This window comes from Hemibagrus wyckioides, linkage group LG27 (genome assembly GCF_019097595.1).
Source record: "Hemibagrus wyckioides isolate EC202008001 linkage group LG27, SWU_Hwy_1.0, whole genome shotgun sequence".
NCBI classification, from domain to species: Eukaryota; Metazoa; Chordata; class Actinopteri; order Siluriformes; family Bagridae; genus Hemibagrus; species Hemibagrus wyckioides.
Genome location: NC_080736.1, coordinates 17,934,559 through 17,942,058, shown reverse-complemented (window position 1 = coordinate 17,942,058; position 7,500 = coordinate 17,934,559). Strand labels below are relative to the sequence as shown.

The following is a 7,500-nucleotide window of genomic DNA, read 5'->3' as shown; positions in this document are numbered from 1 at the left end:
ACATACACACTAAACACAGATGCTGTGGTGTGCATGCTAAGTGGAAAACCTGTTGCCACCCTATCAGCCTAGTGAGAGAGACAAAGAAGGCAAGAGAAAGAGAGAAATAGAGATTGTCAAACAGACAGAAGGAGAAACAGAGGGAAGAGAGAGAGAGAGAGAGCGCTGTTCCTTACTGGTTTGTAATTGATTTATTATTTAATTTAAAATGATTTCTCTAAAACACTCTGACTGTTAATTTGCTACGTCCATTACATGTGGTGTGAACCGAAGTTCCAGCTTCCAGCGACGTTCCCAGTGTGAATGTGTGTAAGACTCAAGCCGGGAATTCCAATTTTCATAAATTAGAGTGGAACAAAAGCTTTCCTTCTGCTTTATACTCCATCAGATCTGCTCCTGAGAGCCGTATGAAATGAAAACAAAATCCCCCCGGTGTTTTTACAGGGGGCGGGGTGTGGACTGGCCAATCACTGTACAGGTGGGCAGGCAGTTAGTGCGTCTTTGAAGATCTGTGCTCCGCCCAATCCACCTTTCTGACGCTCCGAAAATCTCGTCAGGGGTTTCATCTGACTTGGAGCTTTGCGTCATAGGGCTCTGTGTGTGTGTGTGTGTGTGTGTGTGTGTGTGTGTGTGTAGAGCTGCCTGAACACATCAGTCCTCCTCACAGCGTCGCGTCCATAAATACAGCCAGATCAGTGTGAGCTACGAATCAACACCCCACTCAGGGTAATGATTCAGCACCACACACACAAACACACACACAAACACACACACAAACACACACACAAACACACACACAAACACACACACACACTTCCCTTCCTTTCCATCTTGTGATTCAGGTGTAACAATGAGCTCTCTCTCTCTCTCTCTCTCTCTCTCTCCCCTTCCCTCACCCCACATAGTCGCCAAGAGTCTCGCCTTTACTGTGAAAGTGCTAATTAAGGTGTGAAAAAAGGTGTGTGTGTGTATGTGTGTGTACGTGTGTGTACGTGTGTGTGTGTGTGTACGTGTGTGTGTGTGTACATGTGTGTACTGGATCCCAGAAAAAAACACAAGAGAGAAACAGCATCATGACTCAGACTTCCAGGAACAAGCCTGAGAGTGTTAGAATCATGAAATTCTGGATATTATTGAATAAAATCTAAATAAAGCTGAGTTTAAAGAGCTACGTGATTCTACACACTGCATTCACATCAGAGGAGAGACCGTCCACAAACAGGAAATGGGGGAAAAAAGGTGTGAAAAGGACCACAAGCTCACAAAACCTCTTTAACTACATGTGTGTGTGTGTAGTATACATGTGTGTGTGTGCAGTATATGTGTGTGTGTGTGTAGTATGTGTGTGTGTGCAGTATGTGTGTGTGTGTAGTATATGTGTGTGTGTGCAGTATATGTGTGTGTGCAGTATGTGTGTGTGTGTGCAGTATGTGTGTGTGTAGTACATGTGTGTTTGTGTGTATAGTATATGTGTGTGCAGTATTTGTGTGTGTAGTATGTGTGTGTGTAGTGTGTGTGTAGTATATATGTGTGTGTGTAGTATGTGTGTGAGTGTAGTATATGTGTGTGTGCAGTATTTGTGTGTGTAGTATGTGTGTGTGAGTGTAGTATGTGTGTGTGCAGTATTTGTGTGTGTGTGTGTGAGTGTAGTATATGTGTGTGTGCAGTATGTGTGTGTGAGTGTAGTATGTGTGTGTGTGCAGTATGTGTGTGTGTGTGTGTGAGTAGTATGTGTGTGTGTGAGTAGTATATGTGTGTGTGTAGTGTGTGTGTGTGTGTGTATGTGTGCAGTATTTGTGTGTGTGTGTAGTATGTGTGTGTGTAGTATGTGTGTGTGTGTGTGCGCAGTATTTGTGTGTGTGTGAGTAGTATATGTGTGTGTAGTATGTGTGTGTGTGTGAGTAGTATATGTGTGTGTGTGTGTAGTATGTGTGTGTGTGTAGTATGTGTGTGTGTGTATGTGTGCAGTATTTGTGTGTGTGTGTGTGTGTAGTATGTGTGTGTGTGAGTGTAGTATATGTGTGTGTGCAGTATTTGTGTGTGTGTGTGTAGTATATGTGTGTGTGTGTGTAGTATGTGTGTGTGTGTGTAGTATGTGTGTGTGTGTGTAGTATGTGTGTGTGTGAGTAGTATATGTGTGTGTGTTAGTAGTATATGTGTGTGTGTAGTATGTGTGTGTGTAGTATGTGTGTGTGTGTGTATGTGTGCAGTATTTGTGTGTGTGTGTGTGTGTGTGTAGTATGTGTGTGTGTGAGTGTAGTATATGTGTGTGTGCAGTATTTGTGTGTGTGTGTTTTATGGTCTGCTATAATAAACCTGCATTATCGATCAGTTATAAATAATTCAGAGCCTCGTCTCTTCTGCGCCACGTCTCCTCGGCTTTCGTGGTTCTCAGCAGGGAGTCTTCTACACGGCGTCCCGTAATTGGCGGAAATGCGGTGGCATCAGCGGCGGAAAAATCCTTCCCTCCCATGTGTATCGTTGTGAAACAGCGCTGCGGCAGGAGCTAAAGCTATCACGCACTACACCGTGCACTAACGATTATAATCCAGCAGGTGTTCTAATTAAAAATAAAACATCTCGGCCTTGAGGTTGTCCTCTCGACCAATCACGTGTGTCCGTGACTCGGCGCTATTTCTTTCATGAAGTCACCTCAATTATTATCACTGACCTTGACTAAACATGAGGCTAGAGAAGACTTATTAAAGTACTGAGTCATTTGTCAAGATATCAAGTTGAATTTAAACGTCTTTCGGACTTGGTGATGTCCGGTACAGTGATGTCATACTGCACACGAGCCTCCTGAACAGAACATGTTACTGTTATATACCAAAAATAATGCATGTGTAGTACAGTTTCAGCGCTGGTTAAAGCAGTAAATGACCGACTGCATGCTTTAGAGTTTCAGCGCTGGTTCACTTGGACTTGAGACAAATTCTGGTATATTAACAAACATGAATTTGATGTTACTTAATAGATTATCTTAAAATATTATAATATAGCATCCTGTTCTCGACCACCTACTAATCCAGCCACTTGGATATGTCATTTACAAACATGATATTAAATTAATTCTATGCTGATGATACATATACTTGTTTATACATTTACACAGCTTCTGTCACATCTGTGGGTTTTTACTGTCTGGCTTCTATAAGGTCAGTGATTTCATCCTAGAGAATGGCGTAACCCTAGATGCTAGTTTATAATTTGAAAGTAGCTAACAATCTGTTTATTACTATCTGAGAAACATAACCAAAATAAGAATCATCCTAACCCTATCTGACTTCAGGAAACAGATATACCATCTAGACTAAACTACTCTAAAAGTTCTCATTAAGTTTCCTCCTTGTTCGAGTTAAACCATTTGCCACAAATCGTTTTCCGTGAGTTTTTATGCGTTTAATATAAGAAGACTTAGGTATTTTGAAACCGACTATCATGTGATGCTGCAATTCAACAGTCAGTACGGTTGACCGCTGATGGACTCAGCACGACCACTGACCTAACCTTTGATGTCAGCTGGGTATCTCTCACTAAATCTCTTTCATTCCCTCTCGCTTTTTTTTCTCCAGCGTCTCCTCGTGAGCCTCTGTGTGCATGCCGGCATGAATCATTTACTTCTCAAACAAACAGCAATTTCACTGGGAAGAAAGCACCACATTCGTCTTTGACAAGTCAGCTACGCCTCCAGTGTTATGCAATTTGGAGCTTTAGTTAAGGGGAAAAAAAATCAATTATGGCACTCGTTGGCAGGGACAACAGTATGGTATAGCATGCATGGGAGTCATGGTAACTCTGAGGTTAGCAAGAACTTTTTGCTCAGAGGCGAAATGGAGGAACTTTAGCAAGTTATTAGAGAAGTATGAAGTGTCACAAGACCCTGAGGTTTGAGAGCAGACTTGCATATTTAGCATTTTTAACTTTTATAGTAGAAGCTTCATAATACAATGACCAATGACCTGAATGGCCATTCTGACAAGCACCTGCAGTACCTACAATATTTTAGCCATTTCCTTTATCTTAAAGACCTGATGCACATGAGGGACCTGAACCATGTGTCCCCAACCCTAAATTCTAGAGCAGTTGCTCCCCAACCCTAGGTCCTTGAAAAGTTGCTCCCCAACCCTAGGTCCTTGAAAAGTTGCTCCCCAACCCTAGATCCTAGAGCACTTGCTCCCCAACCCTAGATCCTAGAGCACTTGCTCCCCAACTCAAGATTCAGAGTCCCTGTGGTCTCTAGTATTCCCCTTAATCTATTACCCGTGTCGGATCAAGAAAGCCCTAATTTGGTGGCTTATTAGATCCAGAAAAACAACAAAGTATGCAAGATGGGGGTATTACAAGACCAGATTACAGTTGAACTGGACACTCCCTTGAGGAAACACCAGAATTTGCAGAGACTACCCTTTCCCTAAGGATTGCTTCCGATCTATATATTAGCTCTAAGTGTGTACACTAAATAAAGATAATTGGTTAAGACTTTGTGCTAATGATTACAAGGTTCTGTGTTCAATCCAAACAAATACCAAACCCCTACTACTGGGGCTACAGCCGTTCACAATTATATCAACTATTGCTTGAGCAATTTGAGCACAACTTTTCTTCCACGAGTGCTCCAGCTGGAGGAAAACAACTGCCCCGCTGAGGGGTAAACACAACACTTCTCCATTCCTAAAGAGTCCAAATTGTCTCCTTTTTTTTGATTCCACCACATTTTGCTGTGTGCTAGATCTCAAGAAACAAGGTCAGGCACCAACATAAGGCACTGGAACCATCAAACAATATGAACTTCCTGTATGATGTACACAATGCATTTTACTCAGCCATTAGCAAGTATTTTCCCATGAAACTATAGACAGAGTAATGCACATTTTATCTCTACATATGCAATTATGAAAGGCCACGGGCCCATTACACATTCGGAGGCTCTGCACAGGCTCTCTATGACGCTAATCACAGGAGTAATGATCTATAGCAAGATCCGAAAGCTAGCACCAGGTTGTGCAGCACTAACTGACAGACAGAACTTTGTAAATGCGTGTGTGTGTGCAGGACATACAGCGGTCTAAAAGACTGTGAGATTCTGTAATGTTTTTACAAGTGGTGAGCCTCTTAGAAAACCAGTGTGTGAGCATTCCTGATTAGCATGCACAGCTGTGATGGCACAACGTGCACTCCACAAAGAGGAAATTTTCCGCATACGTCAAACCAGAGTCACGGTCTAAATGGCCGCTTGCTTTGATTCAAATGAAGGAACGCCAAAGAGCCTGATCATTTGTCCGGAAACTGTTTGCTTGGTTAAATCTAACCAAGTAAGCTGGTTCTGTTCAGCAGAATTTAGCTTGCTGTTACCGTATTTAGCCAAAATGCTAATGCTACCACATATGACAAAAACGAGGCAGCATGATTTCAACCATGAGCATGATCTTTCTTGTTCTACGCTCTCAAGCTTGATGGCATTCAAGTGTGATCAAAGACCCTTGATGACCTGTGAATAAGACCATGTACATCTGATGGTGTCTGAATGCACTGAAGACTCTTGATACTATCCAAGCAGGATGGAAGAACACTGAGGCCCTTCAAAGGCCACCACTGATTCTGTCCGAGTGGAAGAGGGGACTCTTGATACTGTTCAGAAGACCCTTATTGCATTCTGAATGGGACAAGAGACCCTGGATCCTTTCCAAGTGGGACAGGGGAACCTCGATTCTGGTCAAATGCAACTAACAACCCTTGATGCATTCCAAATGGGGCAGGAGATGCTGAACGCTTTACAAGTGGTACAGAGAACCCGTGATCCTGTCCAAATGTGACAGAGGTACAAATATAACTAAAAATGCGTGATGACATCTGAATGGGACTAAAGACCCTTGGTGCCTTCTAAGTGGGTCTGAACAACCTGATCCCGCCTTCCAAGTGGGACAGGGGACCACTGATGAGACAATAGATCTTTAATGCTCTCTTAAAAGAACAGAAGACATGTGATGTCCAAAGAAAACGACCCTAAAAAAAGACCCTAGATGACCTCTAGATGGGACAAAAGATCCTTGACGTTCTCCAAACAGGACTGAAGATCTTTAGTGTCTTCTGCAACTGGAATGCTGAGGCAAATACATCACCCTATCATAAAGGAAGCCAGTATCCATGGCAACAGTAACCCCCCCCTCAAACCCTGGCATACCCTCCATCCGGTAACAAGGGCATTACATGGATACACACACCTTTCACTCTTTCTAGACTGAACATTTCCCTCCCTTCCCTGTCCTGATAATCATCCTGCAAAACAACACTGTCTAGTTGTCCAGAATATTCTGGAGATGATTCCTGATCCTCTTTGGCTGGAGTAATAGTGAGTCATTATTATTCCGTCTGTCCACATATTTCTCTCTCTGTCTCACCACCCCCCTGAATGACTGATACATGACTTGGTGTTCTAGTGGTTTGCCATTTAAAGGGTCCTCACACCCCAGATCACCCTCATACACACACTTACACACACTCCATACCATCTCACAGGTACACACACATCAAAGTGAGGATCTAACACTTCCTCCAGTTTGGGAGAATTGTTCTCTTCACATCTCGGTGTTTGTATCTCACTCTCCAAAGGATTGATGTTCATATTTAGCTTAATCAAAGCCAACACACGGAGCAGCACTGAAAGGTAGTGCAGAGGTGAGTACAGAGCCTGGGATCTCATTAACACCAAAGAGTTTATAAAACAAAGAGAGATGTTTGCTCTGTGAAATGAATAATATATAACGTTTTCTCCATGAGGTAAGCTGTATATGACACGCATTAGCTATGTCTAGCCACGCCCCCTTATCCAAGGCATCACTGCAGCATAACTTATATAGATATATTCTATAGATGACACTATAAGATAATGGCACATATCACACCATCGCACAGAAAACGTCACCCTGTCCATCATTATGCATCACGCTACATTCCTGCGTATGGCAGAGACGATGATGTGATATTATCATGTAGCCCACTCCGAGAGCAAGAAGGGGTGAAAGAGGAAGATGAATCACTTTCTCTCTTTCTCCCATGTGACCAGTCGTCTTGCTGCTTTGGTATTTTCTGTTCTCAGGCAGCTGAACAACACAGAGCAGTATTCATTCTACAGGGGCCTGAGATGCACACACACACACACACACACGCACGTGCACACGCACACACGCGCACACGCACACGCGCACACACATGCACGTGCACACGCACACACGCGCACACGTGCACACGCACGCACGTGCACACACACACACACACACGCACGCACGCACACGCACACACGCGCACACGCACGCACGCGCACACACGCACGTGCACACGCACGTGCACACGCACACAAGCACGTGCACACGCACACACACGCACTGAAGCCATCCAGCTTCTCTACAGGAATTTACAGAATGTATAAGAATCTTGTTGCAGCAGTAAATATATTGTACAAGTGTTTTTACGCGACAGAAACACGGCACACCATCATAA

The 7,500-nt window shown here is 43.4% G+C and overlaps 1 protein-coding gene across 1 annotated transcript in view; it reads right to left on the bottom strand.

The window, feature by feature from the left end:
- Positions 1-7,500, bottom strand: part of tspan7b (tetraspanin 7b) — a 37,858-nt gene that overhangs the window by 17,764 nt on the left and 12,594 nt on the right. The window lies entirely within an intron of this gene.